At 44.0% G+C, this 25195-nt stretch overlaps 1 long non-coding RNA gene across 3 annotated transcripts; it reads left to right on the forward strand.

The window, feature by feature from the left end:
* Positions 1–1878: 1878 nt before the first annotated feature.
* LOC142600044 (uncharacterized) lies at positions 1879–10932 on the forward strand. 3 transcript variants are annotated; one of them, XR_012833508.1, is made up of 4 exons: positions 1903–1946; positions 2775–2902; positions 7865–8034; positions 9255–10932. It is a non-coding gene; the product is annotated as an uncharacterized LOC142600044 (long non-coding RNA). The 3 variants fall into 3 exon arrangements; XR_012833509.1 differs by having other exon boundaries at positions 9280–10932; XR_012833510.1 differs by lacking the exon at positions 2775–2902 and having other exon boundaries at positions 1879–1946.
* The last annotated feature ends 14263 nt before the right edge of the window (positions 10933–25195 follow it).

A 25195-nucleotide genomic window follows, 5' to 3' on the forward strand; every position in this document is an offset into this window, starting at 1 on the left:
TTTTTCAAAATATTAACAGACTCTATCAATACTTTAAAAATCCATATCTTTTCATTCTTTGCTTCATGAATGTTAATTTTCAAGTATGCTGAACTAATATGACAGCATTGCAGCTGTGCAAAAGGAAGATGGTTAAAAATAGCTCTAGCGCTACATCTGCAAATAACTACCATTTGCTCATCACCTCCATGTCCAGCGTGACAGCGCCAGGCCGACCACATCATTTCAGTGCCAGATGCCTTCTGCGAGCGCACGCTTGCGCTGAATGAGGGATAGAGTCCCAGATGAAAGGGAATCCTGCAGAAGGGGGTGGGAATTGCATTGGGGGAAGATGAGCAATTTGTGCAGGGAAGGTGCCAGCGGGAAAGCAGAGATTGGCGCTTGGCAGAGAGCAAAGACAGACACACAGAGGTGGGGAAGGCGGTGTTCAGCTGCCACAGGCAAGATCTGACTGGGAAAAGGATGGCCAGAGCTGAGGCACTGGGGTTTCAGTGTCTGTTCCCATGATAGATCCCTCATGTGCCTCAAGCTTTAGACAATGTTGGGATGTAAAGTGCCCTGTCGAGGTGGCTCAGTGTCTCACAAGTCTGTGACAGGGGAGGGACATGAACTTGTCCCTCCCTAGGCTGAGTCCAGGGTCAATAACCACCAGACCATCCTCCTTCTCTACAACAAGAGCTAACAGTCATTTCTTGCTTCACAGCACTGTTAAGTAATTGAATTTTTTAGCAGATGTTCACGTGCTAGCATCAAGAATGTTCACTTACATGTAGAAACATATACAGATAACAGAACTGTGCTCATTACATTGCTCGGGTATTACACCCTTTTGTTGGGCAAATTATTTGGCTCGAGGAGGGGGGGTTTGGTGTGTTTCCTGCCCTTATTGCTCACTGTTCAGGGCATGTCAAAGCTACCACACTGTTTAAAACACTAAAACTTTGAAAGCTGCATGCTTCATATCTAATGATCTCGTTAATGATCTAACAAATAGATCATTAAAATCCCCTACTGTACACATTTGTGTTAAGGAGATGGAAATTGCAAGCATGACCATTTGCATTTTTTGTTTTGTCTGAATTGAAAGTGTATCCCCTTCTCACTCCTCCACTTTAAACACCAAAGAAAAAACACATATTATTGTCCAGATATTAGAGATTAAGGGAAGGTAGCTTCTGGTCAAAACCTGCTTAAAAGATTTATGTCATCAAATACATAAAGATGGAGCTTGGGGCAAGAAAATGATGAGTTGTAGGAAAGGGTTGGTTGTAAGAAAGTGTTAACACATTTATTACAGCTCTAGGGAAAGGTGTAGTTTACATTCTTATCAGACCAGCTGTTAAACTATAAAGGCACTAAATTTTGCATCTGGTTTTGAAAACCCAGAGTCACATGATTGACGCAATACTGAGTTGATCAGATCTATTTTTTAACTATAAAATACCTTCTTACATTAGACACAAAACTGAGGAGTCTGGTCATTATGGCCTACACACAACAGTGGTGTTTCAGCTTGTATTAATTTTGTTGTCAAAGATACAGCTGTTGTAGGAAATATTTTGAATTTTTAGTACCATCTGGTGTGCTGAAAGAAGAAGAAATGCTTTAAACATTGGCATAAATCCATTTTCTAAGTGGGTAATATTGGTGCTTTAGAAAGGGGCTGTCAGAGCAGGAGATGAGAGGAGTTGTTAATCCGGGCTGTTTTCATCGTTCTATCACACTACAAACCCTGCCCTACCTCAATTAAAACAAACATGTTTACGACTCTTACAGAGTCCTCAGAATGGCTCGTTGTTACCAAATATGTTTGCATTGTCAAACATTTTTTTCAGGGTTCGACATTTAGCTATGCTGGGAAATGACAGGCTTGGGGATTGCACAAGGCAGGGAGCGGAGGGAGCCGAGACCTTACGCTGAGGCAGCTACAATAGGTCCCCGTGGGGGTGAGTACCTGCTTGACGGCTCCTCTGTAGCGCTTGTACCTCCATCTGCGTCTCCAACACTGTCAGTGCAAGCAAAAATCTCACTGCTTTAACCTGCTTTTGCTGTGCTTTAGCCTGCATTTTTTGTGAGATCAACTGTTATCATGCAATTAGCTCAGAGAGAAATAACTCAGCTTCTGTAGGAATGACTACCCAGGAGTCATTGCCTATCATGATGACTTGGGTTAGAAGAGAAGCAGCAATTCTGATGCAATAGTGTGTTTCCACATGGGAGTCCTGAAATCTTCATTTACAGAGTCTCCAGCGTAACTATGAGCATTAAGACAGGCTTAAAACCACAGAAACTGAAGATGACAAAAATTAAGCAATTTGTTCCAGGTCAAAAAATGAGATGAAAAGTTCCCCACAAAAACATTTTCATACAGTCAGCAAAAGTCCTTTTGGAGGCAAAACACAGACCTCGGTATCCTTTTGCCCAAATCCTACAAATTTTTGGGGAAAAGCTGCTGTAAACCTGTGGAGGCTAGGAACAGTGCGTGTGAAGACTGCAGCTCCACTGTGGGCTGTACATCTGTCTGTCCTAGGGGACACTCAAAAGCCATGTCACACTGAGAGACCAACTGCTTTTCTGTCAAAAAAATCAATGAGCATTTTTGTGAGAATCATGCAAAAAGTAATTTTTCCTTCTTTCCATAAACTACTGGTTTTGTACAACATCGCCTTGTTGCACCATTAATCTCACCAAACTATTATATTACTTTTTGCTGAAATACTACTAAAACCTGTTAGTATCATCTCTTGCTATTCCACAAACGACTCTTTATGCAGACAACTGGTTTCCTGAGAGACATCAAGTTATATCCTGCCTCTCTGTGGGATACTTTCTCCTTCACCAATACTGGGCTGTAAGTTAACTTTATTGAGTCTACAGTACTGAAGACCTTCAACACTTAATGGTGAGCATATATTTTATTTTTCCCTGCTATTCCCCTCCTTTACAAAGCCATACCTTGGATAACCATCCTTCTTTTCATGGAAATCTCTAGGGCAGGGGCAGGGTAGATGTTTTGAATACCCCTTTCAATAAACATTAGAACTGGATGCTCTTACTCTCAGTGGTTGATAAAATTTAAAGTCTTCCCAAATGTGAGCTGTATCACCATATCATAGAGTGGAAATCAAGTCCAGGAACTGAAAACAGGGCTGAGACTCATCATAATTATCTCCCCTTGGAAAAGTACTTGGCTTTGCTCTGGCATTTTGTAGCAGCAGGAGACCATCCTGTGATGATATGCCCTTCCACCAACATTATCACTTAATTCCCTTCTTTTTGAAGGTTTTTATAGGGATTGGGTGCAGCTGTTTTACATCAGCCCCTTCTTATTAGAGTTTCTAAGAATCCTGATTAATTTAGAGCCTGTTTCAGCTGCTGCTTAAGGAGATTGAACATTTTGCCCTCACCCTTCTTGGTCTGCTTTCCCAATAGGTTTTAAAATATTATGTGCAGTATTGAGAATTTCCTTCTGTTGTTTATAGGCAAATATATGCAGAAATTTCTCTCTAGTGGAGGTATTTGTCTTATTCTCAGGGGCTTAATCTTTTTCTTTCTTCTTCCTCCTCTTTTAATTTCTAGAAATGTGTCTAATTTGCAGGATAGTACAGAAATATGTGGGAGTAAATTTAAGCTCTGAGGAGACTGTTATGTAGCCTGATGCAGGAAGGGGTTGAGTAAAGGTCTGCTTAAAAGCAGGTCACTCCATGGTTCTTCCCAAATTGGTTGTCTTTGTGCTTTCAGGGATTTAGCATGGAAGAGTTCTTAGGGAGGAGGGTATCTCCTTTCCCAAATACTAATTTAGCTTTTCTGTAAAGAATTTCAGACACTTTTTTGGTGTTACTTCCCTACTGAACAGTTTTGATATCCCACTTCTTGGAAGTTGCTGTGGTCCTGCTTGTTATTGTGGCTGAAACCAAGTCTGAGGACTCCTGGTTGCAGGGCTGCCACCTCCCGGTGTTTGAGTTTGGGCACGTTCACAATGTTCTGCAAACCTCCTTCTCTTACTCTTGAAGCAAAGGGATTGAGTGGCAGGAAGAGGGATGAGGCACAGGGAGAGACAGGTTTCCAGAGGCAGAGAGCCACGAGGGGATGAGAGCATGGCTGCATTCGGTCACCGGCTCCCAAGGGAGACTGGTTTTGGTGGCTAGTGAATGCTGTGTCACATCTGCCCTTCTGGTAGCTTTTCAAGCATACATTGATAGACTCTGGGCAAAGTAGAGCGTTTGTGACATCAAGAACACAGCTCCAGTGTCATGGGGTTAGAAGAGTGGAGGGTGGTGCCTTGAGACAGAAGGGCTGTGGCTGAATGAAAATGGAAGGAAAATCTTCACAAGTGTTGAAGAGAGGATCTTAGAAAGCTGGTTGCCTGGAAGCAGCTATATAAATCCTCTCTGTGGGCTATGAGCATTTCTAAAGCCTCTTTGTTTTAAATGGCAACTAACTGTCCTAAAAAGATAAATAAATAAAATATGTCGTTATTTTGTTGATTTCCTGCGGGTAGCATTATAGGGATAAGGAAAATCATTTCAGTCTCATAGGCTTGAGACTTCTGGTTTGGTCCTGTTTTGGTTTCTTAACCTCAGCCCTTAGATATGTTTCAGCAAATGGCATTTCTCTCCTCTAGAAAGAGCCTTTTGATTGCTTGGTATGGCGCGGCCTTGTTCTTGGCTTCTTTTACAGATGAGAAAAAGGCCTCAGAGCTAGCCATCCCACAAAGGCTATTGAAACGTTCTGCTCAGACCTTAAGAAGATGGTTTGAAAGCTACCTGGCTGCTGGACTGGGTGAATTTTCTCTGAATCCAGGAGAAAGTTCACTGTTAAAATGCCTGAAGAATTTGTTCACTAATACATTTCAAATGTTGTTTCCTTGCAATAAAGTAAACAATATTTCTGCTATTGTTTACTCTGCCTTTGGGGCAATAGGAGTTTACAGCAATGAATATGAACACAGCACAAAACTGTTGGAGAAAAAGGGTGGAGAAATAGCCTAGTTATTGATTATGTGGTGTGATGGAGCCTATAGGTCTCAACCCAGTTCTATCATACTGTATAAATGCTGTATATTGCATAATACTTCTACCAGCTCACTGGGGGAAAAGGGTGAATTAAGGAGAAATAACAGTTGATTGTTCAAAAGCCTGTGCAGAACCACCACAAGAATCTTGTTTTAAATAGTGTCCATGGTTTCCTTAAGTGATCCACATAGTAATATCTTTGTTTTATACAGGGTATCAAATCAGTCTTACACAGCAGATATGTTATATAGAGAATATACGTTGCCTCTCAACTAGGGGCTAGGATCATAGAGCTTGAGGTTCTGTAACCTTTTAGGTGACATTTGGACTTTGTAACTTTCAGTAATCTAACTTCAGCCTGCCTTTTCTCCCCAAACAAGAGTTTACTCTTTTTTAAAGTGAATGCCCTGAACACCTCAGTGTTACTGCAGTGCTTTCATCTCTCATTGGGTTGCTCCTCCCACTTTCACATTCCTGTGGCGTTTCTGCTAAGAGTAGTGGAAACCCAGTAATACTCAATTTAGAGTTAAACTTCCAAACTCATCTTGTTAAAACAGGTCAGAAATTTGTTAAGGCAAGCCTGATATTTTCCCCTTTCCAAAGGGAAAATGTGACCCTTGATGACATTAACACATTTGCAGCTAGGATGTTGTAGGGATAAAGTCTGTGGTAGGACTTTATTTTCAACAATAGAGCAGTTCAATGAAAATTCCATTTACAAATGGCCATTAATTTAAAAAAATCAGACCTATAATGCTATCACATATGTGCTGTACAATATTTCCTTGTCTAATCTAGTTTCATCTTCAGGCTATGATTTGGTGCAAGGTGTCTGAAGTGACTAGTGAAACTCACTTGCTTAGAAAACCCCTGTCTTGAATTTAATGAACAGTTCAATAAAGTTGTAGTGGGGAACTGATGATTTTCAGAAGTTGCTTATAATTCAGCCTTCCTTGTGAAGAAGGTGTGCTCCACAAGCACATATTGACCTCAGCCAATTACCTTATTTTTGCTTCACTTATTTAGTAGTAGCATGAGAAGTTCATCATTTGTACAGCGGAGTAAACCTCTTGAAGAGCTCAGGATGATGATGAGACCAATGGGGGAAGCCTGCAAAAGATAAAAAAGACACAAGCGTGGCTCATTTTACTGGTGCAAGAAGGAAAAGTTGAGCAGAGCCCAATGGCGATCTAAGGGAAGAGAGGGGAAGCTTACTGAGTAAGGCAGAGTTTTTGATTGACTGATGTTTCGCCTAACTGAGCAAATGAATGTAGTTTTTATTAAAAGAATTATGTTTCTGATAATATCACTATCCAGTAATTTAGTTAAATTGCGTTAGCTAAAAGTTAATTCATAGTTAATTGACTCTGCTGTTTGCAGCGGGAATATGGTTCAGTTCCAGAGAAACCTGGGCAGCGAAAGGGACTCTCAGTGGCAGAGCAAACACTGTGAGGTTTGTACTTCGTTGCCATAACACACTTTCTGCTCCTTAGCGCCTTTTGCAGCTAAGGTTGTTAGATGATATTTATAATGCATGATAAACTTTATTTTTCTATCTGAGTAGCTTTGGATTTTCTGCTGCCAAAAACAAAGACAGACCATAGATGCAGAGCTAATTTACTAACTGGATGTTTATTCTCCCTCCATCTTGTTTTACTTTGCTATCAAAACATATTTTGTTTCTGCTAATCTAGAAAATTAAGCTGTAGTAATCTAAGGCTATTTACCCTGAATGAAACTATTCACACAGAGCTTTAATAAGCTATAACTTATATAAATTGACTTCACACCTTTAGCTGATTGATTTATTTAACTTTCCGGAGTGACCCTGTGTAGGCAGCCCAAACTGTTTCATTAGTAAAATGAGGACTGCCCTTGAAGCTGTATCTCTTACAGCTATTCTCAGCCCCTATCCTGCCCTTTTTCATTACTCTGAAAATTTAAAAGCTTGCAAGGGGCCTGAGGCCAGCTTTAGCTCACTGCTGTGGACTACATTTTAGACTCAGCCTTTCTTTCACCCCCATAGGAGCTTCACTTCCACCTCGGCTTCTGCAACACCTCCTTCTCCCACCGAAGCAGATTTCCAGAGTCAGGCCTCCCAGCACGCGGCACCAGGATGTCTTCTAGCGTTACCCACGCACCACCATTTTTCTTCTTTCCCTTTCTGACAAATTTTCTGCTTCTTTATGGTCTTATGTTAATTTAGTATTTTTCCTGCAACCTTTTTCAACAAGGACTCTCTCAGATACATTTCCTACCAACTAACATACCGTAAATCAAAAGCCTTGATGTAGGAAATGCATGAGTGCCCCCTCTTGTCTGCTGTCAAGTAAAACAGCTCCGTCACCTTTTCCATGGAGGGAAGAGTAGAATAAAGTAATTTTACTTATTCAGTCCATTTGCATTTCTTTACAGACTGAAATGGAATAAAATAGAGACGTTTGCAGCCTGATAAATGTAGATGTGTGCACATGCTTGCAGACTGAAAGGCTGGCTGTTCTTTTTTTGGTGGGGAGGGGGTTCAGAAATACAGGCACACATATTAATGAATGAGCATTAGGTTTTCTGCCTAGTCCACATTCTTCATTGTTTTCTCTGCAGACAGAGAAATGTTTTTGGTATTGCTTTGATCAGAGAGATCATAGATAATAAAATATTCTCTTTTTTCTCAGCCCTGCTTGAACCTTGGGATTCACTTTTCCTTGAGAGAAGATCTTCAAAATGGTTGCGCTGTGATATGAAGTGGTCTGATTTCCCAACTAGTCAGACCCATAAATATTAACATTCTCACAGACCCTCTAGAATAATTTAGGAAAAGAAAATATGTCTATCCTTTTGAAACATCCTAGGTGATGAGAATGGAAGTGGCAAATGGAGGCCCCACAAAAGAACTACCAGGAGGACGGATCCACCCGCGGTTACTATAGTTGTGGTGTCATCTTCAGGACGTCTGCAGAGCTAGCATGGCTGCTGGAGGGTGCTGCGCTGCAGGGTGGCTCTGGGCAGAGAAGGCTGTGGGGTAGGAGCCATTGGGAGGTGGATCCGTGCAATGATCTGTATGTTCAGGGGCAGCCCCTGGCTGGGAAACCACCAGCTCCTCGCAGTTAGACAATCACGGAGGGCTTGAACATGAAAATCCTAATCTGTGGGTTTATGTATTTCCCCATAAAAAGCTCTGAACGCTTTTCGTATCTTAAATTGAAGGTCTGCAACACAGCCTAATTTTTTTTTTCCTCTCTTTGCCTTGTTTTTGTTCTCCTGCACAGCTTTTAGTTTGCTGGCTGGAAAGTGACCCCTGGAGACAAAGTTAATCTTATTTCAGGAACTGTGCCCACAAAACAGGGAGATGACTGTTGAGTTCTGGGTAATATTAAGGAAAAACAAAACACAGTGCAGCATTAAAGTCCATGCGAAGGTAGTGCTTGTGAGCAGCACCACACTGACAGTTAACAGAGAATAAGGGCTCTGATTTATCCACATAACATGTAAGCCAAGGGCTGTGTTATCCCACTAGCGTGTCTAGATGTCAGGGCTGTGTCTCTACCATCTAATCAATATGGCACTGTGCCTGGCCTAATTAGCTCCATTTCTTTAATTAGGCCAGGCAGGATGCTATGCTGATGTGGCCACACTGCTTTAGGACCTCGGCGACTGTCTCTGCAGGGCACGGCACTGTGCTGCGTGGACCTGTCAACTTGCTGGGCTCTGAGATACCACCCTGCAGTGTAGGCGTACTCGTGGTGTTTGGTCAGTGTTCAGCCCTTGCTGAACCCCCAGAGCTGGTCAGTGACTGAGGAGCTTGTGTGCTTTGTTCGTGCTGGAGTCCTCTCCTGGGGAAATGAATGATCCTGTAGCAATTGGTGGGCTCTGCTCTGCCGAAAGCAGATTTCAGAGCCTTGCCTTATTAATCTCCAAATAATTGACTCCTCGGTCAGAGTGTCTGTCTCCTGGGCGAATTCCACTGAGGAGAGAGTTCATGCCTTGCTCTTATTATGATTGAGTTAAAAAGTCAGTCATTCACGAAATGTGAGTTCACCAGAAATGGGGTTTGATGAGTCCCAGAGGCTTGAGAAGGGACATCTCTCCCAGGGCTGCTGGCACACGGGGCAGGCTGACGCCAGCCTCCTCCTCCTCCGTGTTGCCCAAGTCACCGGGTGAGGAGATTCACTTATCTCTGATCTAGTCCCATTTTTCATTAAGCCCTTCAATGCTAACTTATTATTTTTATTTTCTTTACAGCTTTGGGATATTTTTGCTTTCCTAGGATACCGTTCCCAGATGAGACTACACTGTATTGCCTCGGATCTCTGCCAGAAAGAATTACAGATGTTTCAAAGGAACTGTGCAGAAACCATGTGGCTGAAACAGAATAAATTATGCTTAAAATGAAGGAAATGTCCTAATAAGTGAGAAATGCACCAATTTCTCTAAGAGCTTTTTTCCCTGCCTCTACCACCTGTGTTTATTTTTGTTTTTTTACTTTACTATGTGGTACAACAGCTGGTTCTTCCGCATGAAAAAGTCTGTAGTAAGGCCAAAGTTTTAAAAGGATTTTTAGAATTTCTGAAATTTTCTAACTTCAGAGTACTTTACTAAAATGTGCAGATGTATTTCTTTGTCTGTATAACAAGAAAACGCAATATTGGAGCAGCTGTGAGAATAGCAAGCCCTCCCTGACAAACACCAGATCAAACACCTGACCCAGTTGTCAAGCAGAACGCCAAGCATTGGCAGAAGTGTTCCCACCTCGAACCAGTGAAGTGAAATGAGTTCCTGCGTTCAGCTGGATGACACGTCTTCTCTTCTCTCTGCAACATGCTGAATTCAGAGAGGAGCATTTCTAATTTTTTGTCTCCCCATAGCTGTATCCCAGACGAATCTGCAAACTTGGGTGATGTGCCTTGGCTCCTTACTTTCCAATGAGCTTTTCCCTTACTTAGCAATGCCCATTGCCTGCACGTACACCCACTCCAACAATGTAAAATACTTCTGGTCTGCTAGTTTTAGGCTATGACTTTTTTGAACAGTTTCCCCTTGGAAACACTCAAACAGAAACCCTACTTGAAAAGCCTGGCCCAAAATCTCAGAAAATCTGGTCCAACAGAAGGTACCAGATAGTTACACCTTCCTTGCCAAACCACATCTATTAATCAGCTATCTGATGGGATCTTCACATAGTCACCTGTTTCAACACTTGCTCATTCCCTTCAAGTCCTTCTGGAGAAAAGGCATTTCCACCAATTTCAGGCAGGAAAATACATCTTAGATTAAAGTTTATCTGAAGAGATGGACGGTATTTTTCTGCACAATTGCACTCTTTGCTCAATTTTCCTCTTGTGTGTTCAGTTTCTTTAATTTACTATATACTCATACTATCTAACCATACCTGAAGCTCACCATGTCTTCTGAACTTCCCTGAAGAACCATGGTAGTCACAGTAATAACATTCATGAGATGAGATCATCTGGCCTGTTATGGAAGAAATATGTAATTCCAGAGGAATTTTATTGTAATTTAGCATGCATTTATGTCTGCTTATTTGAAAGTTTATCTGGATAATGAATTGTATCCCTTAGGCATTCCATAATAGTTCTTATTTTAGTAATAGTATATCTTCAGTGCATTTCTAATACCAAAAAGTCCTTGTCAAGCAAAATGATCAAAACTGAACGTAGTTTCCTCAGTGTAATTTACCCCAAATTTGAATTCCTTTCTAGCTATGTATTTTAATTATGCAAACTGGGGACTCAAAACAATTTTCCAGTGTTAATGGAAAGCACAACAGATTTTCCCAATGCTGAAAAATGCAAATCTCCTCAGTCTTTGCTTGGCTCCCAGACATACTGTTATTTCGATGCATCTTTGTTCTTGAAGCTCTGTAGTACCATGTGCATAGCATCACCTGTCACAAAACCAGGATCTCGCTGTCCTGAGTTTGCTTTGTAAATACGTAGTTCGTTTTTTGTAGTTCATGAGTAAGTTGTCTTTTTTTTGTTAGGCATGATCCCTGGTTGTCTGGTCTGTGTTTAGACAGAGATTGAGATTTTTCTCATGAAAGACCATCGTGCTTGAAACCACTGAGTCAAAATGAATTATGAGCCTGTTCTCAGTGCTCCCCGTCCATAGCGTAACGCTAACCAGTGTGCCCAGCTGGGGCTCTCACGCCACCGAGATCCACACTGGCCAATGTTATCCCATGTCACATCACACCCTGCAACCTATTGTCTCCCTGTGTGTCCTCCCCCAGCAGCCGCAATCACGCCTTCCCTGGTGGTGCTGTTATGGCCACATGGATTGTTTTCCTTTGGACTCCAATAATAAGTCAATTAGAGCAGGATTAGCCTCTGGGAAGTGAAACCAGTTACTCCCTCTCTCCCAGGATGAGGACCTTAAATGATCTGCCTGAGCATTTTGATTTCCTTCCTTTGTTTTTCCTGCAATCCAGTGAATCTCTTCTCTTCTAATTATCTTGCCAGTAGGCATCTATCAAACGTTTCTCTTGTTAACTTATTTCCAGAAGAGTGAGTTGTGGCATCTTGTCAAGGTGTCTGGTAGAGCTGGAAAACAACCAACCAACCCCTCCCACCCCCCAGAAAACCTCTGCCTGACTCCGTGCTGAGTTTCCACACAGGCACAGGCTCATTTTCCTCCCTGGCTGAAGCTCTCGTTTCACTCCACAGGCAGTTGGGAAGAATCATGGTGGAGTCCTTTTTTCAAAACACCGGCATGCCAGTGTTTAGACAAAGGGGCTACATTTCTGGTCACAGTTTTCATTTCCTGGATTAAGACAGGCAAAAAAATGTGGTTTGCCAATATAAATGAATTTTGGCCTTGTTCTGTGTTAAGAGGTACGCAAATTCAAAATATGCTGTGCCTAGATTTTCAAGGATCAGCACCAGCTCCTTGCATCCCACTGACCCTTGCCCCAACCCCAGAAAAACCTGATCGTCCTCCTGTTGGCCAGGCTGGTCTTGAGGACCGCTGTACCGATGGAGCATCATTCGTGCTGGAAGGCCCTTGGGGTTATGAATTGCTCGACTGCAGTTTCCCACGAGCTTCTGTACCCCCCAGAGTGGCAGCTGAGACTGGGAACAGCAGCTACAGGAAAAGCACAGAAAAAGCCAGGGAGGCACTCCAGCTGTGAGCACAGCTGTGCGAGGTCTCCCTGCATCCTCTGCTGCTGCCCCAAGCCATGCGACGGCTTCTCCTTGGCGTTTAGGACTTCTGCACTCACAGTACCCATGAGATGCAGGATGCAGGTTTCGCTGCAGGGCTACAACCATTGAAAAGCAAGAAGAGGAGGCAGAGCATGACAACAAAATCTGCTGGGAAGTGAATTTGTGAGGAGCTGTAAGAAAAACCTCTGGAAAGACCCTGGGGCCTGGCTGTAGACCCCTTTTAGGTGATTCCTCTGAGCCCTAGAAAATGCGCATCTTGTTTCCAAACAAATCACCGTAACTGTAGTGCTATTAAAACCTGGCTATAATGTGGGCCTTGATTTGTGCAAAAAGCATAGCAGAAAAATTTTAGATTAAGAGAATCACAGCATGGATTTTTGCAAGCAAGGCTGTTGAGGAAAGCTATTTGTTCTCAAATTTGGAAATGCAGCTTCTGCTTTTAGCTTTTCTACCTGCTGCCTGCTGCCTGCAAGGAGCCTGCAGAATTAGCTGAACGCTCTTGGTGCTCTGCTTGGTACCGTGCTCTGAATTGCGCACTCATAAATTATCTTCTGAACTTCTGAACATGTCCTATATTTTAAAGTTAATAAAGCAAATATCTGTTGACAGGGAATGAGAGGTTCATGTCAGGTGGAGCCAGTAAGGGAGACAAATGTAGAGATGTGCACGCAGAAAACATTCAGGCAGTCGCCAAGCACTGCTTAATCGACTCCGATGATGGCTTTGTGCATGGTCTTTAGCAGCGCTAGCGCCCAGAGCAGCTCTCTCCGCCAAACAGCTCCCAGCCATCCGGGCTGGACTCGCCGTGCATCAGGGTCTTCTCAGCATCCTCCTCCCAGCAGCGGGGCTGTGATTAACAGCTCGGCCAGGCTGGGCCAAGGGCCTCTTGATAAATTCAGTGCTTTCGAACAAAGCCATCATTCTCCAGAGCAGTTGAATGTGCCGTAATGAACTGAAATAAGGCAGAATGTAAAGGCAGGGAGATACAGGCACTCTGCTGGAAAGCAAAGTCATTAAAAATAATGAGCAGTCTTTCACTTCCTTCTTTTTATTAACTTTCTGCAGAGGACAACCTGGCACTTTATTTTTAACACAGCCTCCACTTTACTAATATCCGTTAGACAGATGGCTAAAATTTTTTCATAACATGCTCCACAATATTTAGAAAAACAGTAAAAAAAAAAAAAAAAAAGCCAAACTTAGTCCCCCCTCCCCAATTCTTCTTCTCTACTCCTCAGCCAATTATTTTATCAATAACCTCTCTGAATTCAACAACTTCTGCCACGCTCTGCGGTGTTCACATGAAAGTGGTGCACAAAGGTGCCATGTCCAGCAGCGTTTGAAGCATGTCTATTCTAACCATCATTAACAATTACTGGAAATTTGAATGAATGAAGTTTTGCAGGCTCTTCCTTGGGACAGAAGTGTGTCCAGAGCCACTGACAGAGCACCAGCATCCCGCTTTGCACTGGGTAAATAGGTCCTGCTCTGCAGAGCAGGGGTGGTGCAGGTGACAGGACCCACCAAGCATTGCACAGCTTGGGCTGCTTTCAAAATGGCTGCTGAGGCACATCTCCCTGGCCCTAGGAAGGTCTGCTCACCAGAAACCAGGCTGTTAATTTCTTTAGAGGCTCTCTCTTCCCCTATAACCTCCAGCCCTTGCTCAGAACCAGAAGGTCTGATCCTGCCCCCATTCCCTGGACCAACACTGCCCCCAGGCTCCTCTGCCCACGCCAGCTGCCCAGCCTTATAATGCCCTTTGTAGACACTGAGGTACGGAGAAGATTAAGCTTAGTTACAAGCAGCGTTAAAATATGCCATTACTATAATCAGACATGTGGCTCAAATCATTGCCCCAGATCTTAAGAGCTGTCGAGTAGGATTTAGGCTTCTAATTTACACTCGTAACTTGTCTTCATTGCAGCTTTAAACTGATTTTTTTATTTATTGCTGCAATTCTACCACCCGGGTTGAGGCCTCCTGGGCTCCTAAAACCCAAAGCAGTGCCCCAGGCTCCCTTGGGTAAGACAGGTCCCTGCTGCCCCCCTGAGCCAGCCTCTCAATTTCTGCTGCTTCCCTCCCTGCACCCACACACAGCACCTCTGCACTTGGATCTCAAAAATCTGCAACAAGGCCAGAAATGATAATTTAAGAAGGATGTGAGACAAACTGAATGTAATATCAAAATAAATAAGCAATGCATTTGCATCAGGCTTGAGAAGGGGGTGGACAGGAAGGGAACTGGCTGGAGATGAAGAGCGATATCGCACAGCCCTGCACTACCTGCTGGCTACAGCCCAAAGTGCCGGGAAAGCCAGAGGTTTGGATATGGTGTGCAAACAGAGCCATGAGTGGCACATTAGTGCTCTCCAGGTCTGCTCAGGAGTATACAGCCCCAGCTGAATTTAGCATCAACAGACTGCACCGTCCCTGCAGCCACGGGGCCCCCAAAGACACCCAAAGATTGTCCTTTACAAGCACCTTCACAAGCAGCTGCATGGCAATTTGGGGACTGTGGTGTAATGGTCTAACAAATTTGTGTAACTTGCACAGTCTTTGTGATTTCTCTGGTGCAAATGTTCAGAGAAGTGACTGAAATATTGTGCCTGCCCTTGGACTTTGGCCCAAAAGTCAAAAAGGAGTAATTGATGGTAACACTTATCCAGAGGATTTCAACTATTCTTTATATCACTTTGACATGTCAGTTCCTTTGTACCTTACAAACCCTGCGTTGTGTCTCACATCAGTTAACTCATGACGAATCACTGGCTAGTCTTAGTCTCCCTCTTCTGACACATTTGCGAGCAGACTGTGATCTCTGCTCACTCAAAGCTCTTGCCGGCGCTTAGCAGAAGGAGTAAGTCATAATGCAGGAGGAAACAATTTCAAAACCATGGGCTGAGGACACATCTGCCATGCACCTTGCTCTGAGGTGCATGTGTGGCTGGGGCTGCTCGGACGTCCCTGTCGGTAGAAGGTCTGGTCTAAGCAACCCCCTGCCCAGGTTGCATCCCCGACCCAGGACCCCTCGCACACCTCCACTGGCACCACCAAGAGGTGACACTGGCCAGGAGCACGTGCTGCTGCCTGACAGTAGGGCAGCACACAGGGGATGCCGAGGGGGATGCCGAGACCCTCATCCCCCTAACAACAGCCTACGACATTTCTCAGCCTGCCCCATGGACCTGGGGCATCTGTTAAGTATTTATAGACCTTTTGATCTGTTGTTGCCAGAGGAGGCTGAGGTTGTTGTTGGTGGGAGTCTGAGGGACAAGGCTTTTACAGTCTCAGCTCAACTCCTAACAAACCCAAAGCATGTGCTGGATGAGGACGGCTCTCAAATCATTACTTTTCAGCCCAGCTTGTTTTCAATCCTTCTCCAACATTAAACTACATACTCCTGCAGAAAAATTCCCACTACTTGTCCCAATGGTTTGTATAACCAAATCAAGTCAACACAGCGTTTTCCTACATGACCGCAGCACACCTCCCCATCGTTCACACTAGCCGTGTTAGTCTGGATTTATGGGGCTGTCATGACGACCTAGCACTGATCACCTGATAACAGAACAAATATTTAATTCTGGGTTGATTGCAAATATTTGCACTTGACCTGTGTTTCTCGGTTGTAACTGATAAAACGCATGCTGTCATTTCTGTCGGGGAAGGTCTGGTGACTTTTTCAGGTTATCTTCCAGTGGGATTTCTCTCTGAGTTTGCTGTCCATACTCTGGCTAGTTTTACAGCCACTTCCAGCAGCAGCAGAATGGACAAGATCACACGCAATCAGTAGGTCTGCATTTTATATCAGATATTCAGTTTTCCAAGTTAAATATTTTCAGAATTTCCTATTCATATCTGCATTTATACATACAGCTATGTGTAAAGATTATTTCTGTCTTGGTTGGGACTGAGTCAAATTTCCAAAAATCTTGAACTTTTCATGAACAGCATGAAACAGCAGAGCCTTTGTTCCAGTCAGTTCACTACAGAAGGCCAGAGGAAATGCAAATAAGAGAAAAATATTCATTGTTTTTGCATATCATCATATATTAGTCGTCTTCCTCCTGTTCTACAAATTGCTGTGGGCTATGCTGGTATACAAGGTATACATCAGCTGAGGATTTGTTTTCATAAATCCCTTTTTGGGTTTGCACTCCAGCAGGGCCTGTGCCAGTGACTGTCTCTGACAGCCCAGAAGAGATATGAACTGTAATTGATTGTGCCCCTGAGAGCTTGTCTTCCTGTTTGTCTGTGTGTGTGTGTGTGCGCGCGCACGCGCAAGAGAGAGAGAGAGACCATCTTTTATCTTTTGCCAAAAGTGGCTTTAATCCAGCACTGAGCTTTTCTTCATGTATGTTCCCAAACGCTGCAGCATTTTGTTTTCAGGGTGGGATCAGCAAAAGGCAGCTTTCAGAGAACATCTTGCTCCAGAAATTTCAGAAAGCAGCCTTTTTTCTTCAGAAGAGAGGTGAGGGAAGCAGCAGAAGTGATGACAGAGCTCAGTTTTGAAGACATGGAGGGAATGACACTGCTGCACCATGCCGGGCCCTGTGTGTGCCGAAAGGCTCTGGCAGCGGAGCTCTGCCAGACCCTGCTGAGGCAGTTAGAGAGGTCACAGCTTCCTCCCTTTCTGTCCCTGGCCTTCCCTTCCTCTGCCAGAGGTCCCCATCCCGGTACAGGGTGCCACAGAGCAGAGGGTGCTGCATTTCACACCCAGCCTGCCAGATGGTGAGGAGGAGGCTGGTGTCTTCACTGGGCTGTGAAGCGCAGTGGAAGGATGTGAACCCCTTTCCCCGCTGCCGCATGTTCCCCAGAGTCCATGGGGTCTGGAGAGATGTGCTGTTCCTCAGCCCGTGCTTGCTCCCCTCGCCACCGCTCCCCAGGGCCCAAGGGCTGCAATTACATGTTGGCTTGCAAAAGCAGCTCGTACGCCACCCCCCAACTGTAGCTGTCCTCCACTTCTGCTCCAGTTAGCAATTTCCATCTCGAACAGACCTATGTGGATAGAAACCGATCGCAGGAATAACATCCACTGGAAGTGAGCAGATGATGTGTCCCGCTGTCCACAAAGGGTATAGGAATAATGGTCAAAAAATATTTGGCCACATTTTTGGGTAAAGCATTGACACAGAACTCAGGACATTCATGTCTTTTCCTGATTCTGGTCCAATTTTACTCTATAGTTGTCTTAAAAACTCATAAATTGAGTAATTACAAATCACACACTCTCTTAGTACCTGTAACTTAGAATCATAGAATTGTAGGACAGCCCAGGTTTGGAAGGGACTGTGAAAGATTGTCTGGTCCAACCTTTTGCAGAAAGGGAGACTAGATGAGATTATCCAGCACCCTGTCCAATTGCATTCTGAAAGCCTTCAGTGATGGGGACTCTGCCACAATCTGGGGAAGGTTCTTCCAGACAATGTTCTCACTGTAAAAAATTTCTTCCTTATATCAAGATGAAGCCTCTCCTGATGCAACTTTTACCCATTGTCCCTTGCCTTCTCTATGTGGCTCCTTGTGAAGAGACAGCCTCCACCCTCTTTGTAGCTGCTCTTTAAGTACTGGAATACTGTGATGAGGTCCTCGCTCACTTGAGAAGAGACGGCTCAAGGGGGACCTCATCACAGTATTCTCTTCTTAAAGAAGAAGAGACCTAACTCCCTCAGTCTTTGCTCAAAGGGCAGGTTCTACAGCCCTTTGATCATCTTTGTGGCCCTCTTTTTGGCCCTGTCCAGTCTGTATGCATGTCTTTTGAATTGTGGGGAACAAAACTGGACACAGGACTCCAGGTGTGGCCTGATAAGCACTAAGTAGAGTGGGGTGATCATGTCTCTATCTCTGCTAGTAATGCTCCCGTGGATGCAGCCCAGGATCCAACACTGCTTGTTGTTCACCAGGACCTCCAGGTCCTTTTCAGCAAGGCTGCTCCCCAGCCACACAGATCCTAGTCTGTACTGGACTTGTTTTTTCATCCCAGGTGCAGGACCTTGTATTCATCTTTGTTAAACATCATACTATTCTTGCTAGCCCACTCTTCCAGACTGTCCAGGTCTCTCTGTAAGGTGGTTCTCCCTTCTGACCCACCCAATTTAGTGTCATCAGCAAACTTGATGAGAGTGCTTTCAATCCCATCATCCAGATCATTTATGAAGAGGTTGAACAGGAGTACTAGGAGTTGTTTCCAATGTAGAGAAATATTTGGACTTTCATTTTATTCTGAGACTAAAGAAACCATTTTGCTTCAGTTCCAGGAAGTTTATGGAGAAGATCCTCCTGAAAGCCATTGTCAAGGACATAAAAGTTGCGAAAGTGCTTGGGAACAGCCAGAGTGGGTTTCCCAGAGGCAATAAGCAACCTGATAGCCCTCTGTGATGAGATGACTGGTAGTCAGACAAGGGGAGAGCAGGACATATCATTTACTTTGACTTTAGCAAGGTTTTCTACAGTATCCTTATAGGCAAACTGGTGAGACATGGGCAAGAGACTTGGACTACATGATAGGTGGAAATTGGCTAGATGGATTGTGACCAGCAAGACTAAGGATGGTGAGCACCAGGGCAAAGTCCATCCAGTGTCTGATTAACAGTGGCATCCTCAGGGATCAACACCAAAGCCAAGAGAGTTCAACTTCTTGATTAAAAATCTGGACAACAGGATGACGTGGACTCTCAGTGGTTTTGCAGATATCACATTCCCTTATATTCAGCACTTGTGAAATGAGGTTTGATGTCCAGTTTTAGTCCTCTCAAGTACAAGAAAGACATTGGCAAAGTGGAGCAAGTGCAGCAGAGGGCCACCAAGCTGGTCTGGGGCTGGAGCACAAGATGTGTAAGAAGAGGCTGGGTGAGCTAGGCTTCTTCTGTCTAGAGAAGAGATGGCTTTGGGGGGACCTTATTGCTGTCTACAAAAATTTAATAGGGTTATAGAGAAGAAAAAAACATACTCTTTTTGGAAGTGCATAAGGCAGCAGACACAAATTGCAACACAGAAAATTCCAATTAGATAGATAGTAAAATTTTTTCCCCACTATGAGTGTAATCAAACACTGGAAGAGGGTGCCCAGAGACTGTGGAATCTCCATTGTTGGAGATGTCCAAAACTCAACTATACAAGTTGATCCTGAGCAACATGATCTAGTTTGCCTTCTAGTTGGAAAGCCAACTAAGAATGGAGAGGCAGAGCTCTGCATTTTCTGTGGCATTTTTCATTCATAGCTTAATGATTTTTCCTCCTCATTGCTGTATAAGGACAAGAACCAGTCCCTGTGGAGCCTGACTAGAAAAAACAGTCATCTGAGGATGTTTTCTCTTCTACAGTTACATTTTTGTTGCTTCTGCTAATGAAAAAACCACAATGATTATGCTAAATGCCCTGCAGAAGCCTAAATAATTTTTATCAGTCTTAAAACCATATCAACCAACCTTATTTTGTTAAAACATCCCTGTTAAAATAGCTTGAAAAATGATACCAGTTGTGTCTGACAAGAGCTGTTTTCCATAAAACCATATCAACTGGCATTGCTGATAGCATTCTTCTGCAAAGAGAACTCAAATGAGCTTTCTTACAGGCCTCTGGAAACATAAGTCAAAACTTTCCCAGTTGGGTGCCAAAGATTACACATTTAAATAATGTCTGCAAAGGCCATGGGAATGGCAGATGCTTAAAATTAGGTCATGTTTATTTATACGTTGAACATGGGTTTAGGCATCTAGCTTCTTATTTGAAAATTATGCAAGTGTGAACAGCCCACTTCCAGACAAGCATGGTTGTGCTTGTGATCATTCCTTTTGCTTATACGTAAAAACCTGCTAAAAGTGGGTGCAGACAGCAGGAACTTGTTCAGCGTGGCGGTGCTGGCAGGGGAGGGCAGGGCTTCTCCGCTGCCGGGTGTCAAACGCAGCATCGGACAACACTGGAGGTGTGGAACTGTACAGCATGAAGATGCACCTGTGTGGGAATTTGCCATGGAACAGGTCTGGGATAGAGGTTACATGGCATTTGAAGAAAGAGACACAGAAGGGGAGGGAGAGATGGAGAGAGGGAGAATAACCCTTAAAAGTAGAATTAAAGTGGGAAAATGGTAAGTCCTGCTGACTCCTACTAAGCTACTGCTGCCGAGCACAGGGCTGTCCCTGAGTTCAAACCATTTCACTTGCTGCTGCTTACACTGCCATCAAAGTGTGCTTTTCTAGCTGGCTACATCCCATCTCCCAGGGTAGGAGCTAAACATTGCTACAATAAATCCAACTGAATCTCATATGTAGTATTAAAAATGATAAGTGCATCACAATCGGCCTGTGTTTGTTGTGGCCAAAATCCATAGGAAAGAAATTCACAGCAAACGTCTTTGCAGTGCTGAGGGTGGGAGATGAGATTTTAAAGATGATCTAAGTACATGCCTCAGCAGGGCTGATTTTCCTGGGCGGGCTGCCGAGCTCACGTGGGTGCATCATGTCTGATAGCCAAACAAGCTTGTTCAGAACAAGCTGGGTGTCTCTGCACAGCCCTGCTTTATCACACAAGCTTTGCATTTAACATTGGCTCTTGAATGCATAAGTAATTTTTAAGTGGTACTTCTGGCCAGAAATGGAACATATTTAGACACCAAATTCATATTTCAGTGACTAGGAATTAGATGTCTAAACACCTTTGAAAATCTGGTCCTATGGTTTTCAAGTCACTGAAACGCATCTGTAGGTCTTAGCCAAAGGACTCTTCAGATCTTGCCATCTATTGACAAAAACCCACAGCTACAGCTGGGAATGGATTTTCTTTACAATCTTTTTCAGGCACCTGAAGGACCTGAGCCATTCAGTCTATGAAAAGCAGCTCCTGCCTTCACCAAAATGAAGAGCTAGTATTTACAGGGTATTTCTATTGTCCCTTGACAGGCTAAAAAAAGGTTTTGTCCCTTTTATTGTTTCTAAAACAATAGGACGCAGGGAAGCAACTGTTCCTAATATTGGACAATACATTTACTGTTCAAAGACAAGCAGTTTATAATGCGGAATGCCTGCTCCATCTCCAGTGCCCAGTTTGAGGGCACAATTCCCAAGAGGCAAGTCATGCAGTTCAGGACCCTTTCAAGGTTTCTCAACTTGGTTGCCCAAAGAAGCAACTAGCCCAAACTGATCATAGATTTAAAAAAAAAAAAAAAAAAAAAGTAATAAACTATTTAGGGACTAAGGATAGAGGAGAAGGTTTCAGCCCTCCTGTGCTTCTGGAGCCTCAGTTCTTCCCTACCATGTTTGTTCCTGGCCTTGCCTCTGGAGAGCATGTACCTGCTCTACAGTGACTGTCTTTCTGATGCCTAATTTACCAAGCCATTTTTTTCATGCTTAATTCAGAAAGGAAAGCATGGACCAGAAGACCTCACACAAAAAAAAATCACAGAGGGAGGGAGATGAAGCAATCTGGCAAAGGGATGGATCAGAAGCAATAAAAGTACTTTTCCTTCTCCAGCATCTAGGGAACTTGTGACTGCTGATGTGGGAGGACTGAAACTCACTATGTAGTCCTGAAGTTAATTTAAATTATAATCAACAAAGAGAATGAACCTCTGCCAAATGAGTAAGGCATTAAAATATGCCCAAAGTTTGTTATATAAGCAGAGTTTAATGCAACTGCATGGTAAGAAAATATTTGGAGTCGCTAAGTCTGTATGTGCCACAAATCAAAGTGTTGTTTAATTAGAATTATTTTGTCACCATCTTGTGGGACATTAGCGTAACATCTGGTGTACTCCTGATTTTAGCTTGTGGGTGCAATATGTGCTGAAGAAAATGGTGAGGAAGTGATTGCCCTAAACATTACACTGGTGTCAGTGCACACAATACTGTAAAATGAGCATTTTGGAGCTCCTGCAATTTTACTGTGCTGCTGAGCAAACTTTCCCGTTTGCAGACCAAATATTTCTCCCAAAGGCTGTATGCAGATTCTTATAAAAGTTGGCACAATAAAGGGGGAAAAGAAATCAGATTGCTAACATAAACAGTTATGTCTTCTCAGACAGTGTCTCTGTTTCAGCCATCTGATTTCAAATGGTTTCCTTAAGTCCTAATTTATTACTTCAAGTTCAGAAACTGTGCCTAGCCTGAAGAAGATGCTTCAGAAATACACTCCCTCTCTCCATCGGTCCGAGCAGTCAGTGTCTGATGCAAACTTTTCCGGGTAAATGTGAACCAGATGTTCCCCAATCCTAATTTGTGAACTTCTGTCCCGGGTTTCTAGCCTCGGTCAGTGTGAGTCGGTCGGAGAGCTGCATAGGACAGGGGGCTGTCTGGGTAAGCGCTGCTCCAGACCCCCATGTCGCAGCGCTCCTCCCTCACTGCCCACGTCCACCGAAACACGGAGCACGATCTTTCCAGGGCTGCTGTACAGCACCCAGCGCAGCAAAACAGATTTGTAGCGAACAAAGATGTCGCGCTGCGGGTTTCTGAGAGAGGTGCCAAGCCTGCACGGGCTCGTTACGGCAATCCCTCTGTGCTAGCTCTGCCTGGGGATGCCTCGCAGCCAGCCCTCCTGCTGCTGCCGTGTTAGCCGAGGACGTCGTATCGAGAGGTCTGTGATAGAGAAATCTGGAGTCAGATTGTATTTCCCAACTGTTAATAAAATTTCCCCTGGAATAAAAGTAGAGGAGCTGGCGCCACTTTATGTTTTTCAAAACCACAAATTTCCTCTCCCTCGCAATCTGCCAGAATTACAGACTCTTTTGCAACTTCTTAAAAATTCAAGATGTTTTCTTCAAGTGAGCATCCCCCTCCTTCAAAACGCACCCAGGGAAAATTAGTGATCCGATTTAGCATTGCTGTTAATGAAGAGAGGGAAGGGTAACAGTGAACCAGCACGACAGCCCCGTGCATGGGAATACATTAGCAAGTGTTTCATCCCTGCATCTCTCCCGCCTGGGGGTGTGAAAGGTTTTTGCAGCCAATATCGATAGGAATGATGCTCTGCGGCCAAGGTGAAGAGCATAGGCTATGTGTGAGAGTGACGAGGAGGGTTTCTTCACTCACAGCCTCAGGGCTGCTCTGGGGCCGGTAAATTAAACAGCGCTGGGGCATGGGATGGCCTCTGCCTCGCTGGCTGTGGCATTAAATTTTAGCCACATTTTTGGTGCTGTTTTGGCCTGTATCACTCTCCAGATGTCGTGTGGGCACGTTTCGGAGCAGCACATGCCAGAGGCTCCCCGCAGCAAGCAGGAACCTCTGCCTCGGAGGAGGGATTTATACCTATAGATGCATGGAGATGAACTATTTTGTGCCACTACTTAGTAGGGTAGATGTAGCCATGAAGGCAAAGTTTTTATCTGATGCCTGACAAGACATGCTTATTATTTCTTGTCTGGACTGATAGTCACATTTTCTTGTTAAGAGGTACCTTTGACTTTAAAGCAGATATGAAGGGAGCTGGATGGGAAATCATCAAGTAGATTATTTCCCAGTTTTTAGCAGCATATGTCACCTTATGTCTTTCATCGTTCAGCATGTCACATTCCTCCTGCCCTGAGGCCTCTGGTTGTATAGGACGTTGTAAAATAGACCGCTGATGTCAGCTGGAGCCTCTTGTTATTACGGTAGTGAACTTGTGAAATTCGTTACAGGCAATAAATGCTAAGAACAGTCAAGAACCCTAAACCAGAGATTTGAAGAAGACATCTTTCATGTTTGGTTTGGCTTACTATTTCCAATAGTCTGAAAGAGAGGTGGCTCCTGAAGTTCAGCAGGACAGAAGGAGATCTGTCCTGAGCAGGACACAGCAGATAGCCCAGTGCTGAGCCTCAGAGGTGCCCTGCCATGCCATGTGAGCCACAGCTGCACACAGGACACCCAGGCTCCTTGATAGCACCTGTAGAAAGAAATAGGGCTCGGTTATGAGATTGGCAGAAGGTACTTCTGGGGAACCGGCTGCCACATTGCCTCTAGGTGATGCTGAGGAACGAGCTCTGCACTGACCACTGAAGTCCATGCTGGATGGAAGCAGCTCCCTCCTTCGCAGCTCATGGATGAGCCCTTTCCTGATGAGAAAGGCTCAACATGGTACCACTGGAGCAAGGGCTAGGTCAAACAGGTGAGTGGGGAAAACGAAATCACTTCCCAGCCGAACAAGCAGGGGGTTAATATAAGCAAGGGAGGTTCTTTGACACGCTCTGTAATACAGCAATTAAAAGCACGCTCTTTTTAGGAAGAAGACCTAGATTTGAGACTCTTGTCTGCTTGTGGCAGCTATGTAGGGACGGCAGCCTGTCTCCTGCATGCCAATAGATCACTTCAATGTCCTCATATCGAATATGCTGATACTTTTAGCTCATATTTGGTGGGGCACTGATCACATCATTTAGCTTGGGTTCATATGGTAAAGGCAGTGTGAATTAGCAGAACAGCATACAACTAGATAGATCTTTAAAGCAAAATACACCCTCAGATGTGCATGAAAATTCTGCTTCCAGAGCGAGCAATTCTTGTGTAGCAATGGGGAATTTAACAGGCAACATTTCTATTTAGACAGAAATTTTAAATAGCACCTCCCAATTAAAAACCCCACAAGTTACTGTGCTACACCATTTCTCCTGTTTTCCAATCAGCAATAGCGTATTTTGAAAAATAACCACATGCTTTGTCCTGGACAAAACACTAGAGGAAGACACAAGGCCAGGAACAAATGTCAAAACCCCCCACAGCTTGAGGTCTCAAACGTGGGGAACTGGATCCCCACACTAGATCCGTGCAGCAGCGCAGAATTACACGCGTATTACTGGGATTCAGTGAAGGGCTAGAAATACACCCTGGTATGGTGACTTGTGGGATCAGAGCCAGAAGTCTTTTATTGTACTGAACAGCGGTCACACCAAGTCACATCACATAGAATTTTTTGTAATGATGTGCCACATTATAAAAACCAAAAAGCTTTGCCAAGATGCTTCTTATGCTTGAACCAACTTCTGCTTTCTGACATGGAAAATGCCACAGGCTTCATGAGAAGTGTGTATCTGAGGGG

Source organism: Balearica regulorum, chromosome 1, assembly GCF_011004875.1.
Source record: "Balearica regulorum gibbericeps isolate bBalReg1 chromosome 1, bBalReg1.pri, whole genome shotgun sequence".
Classification (NCBI taxonomy): Eukaryota; Metazoa; Chordata; class Aves; order Gruiformes; family Gruidae; genus Balearica; species Balearica regulorum.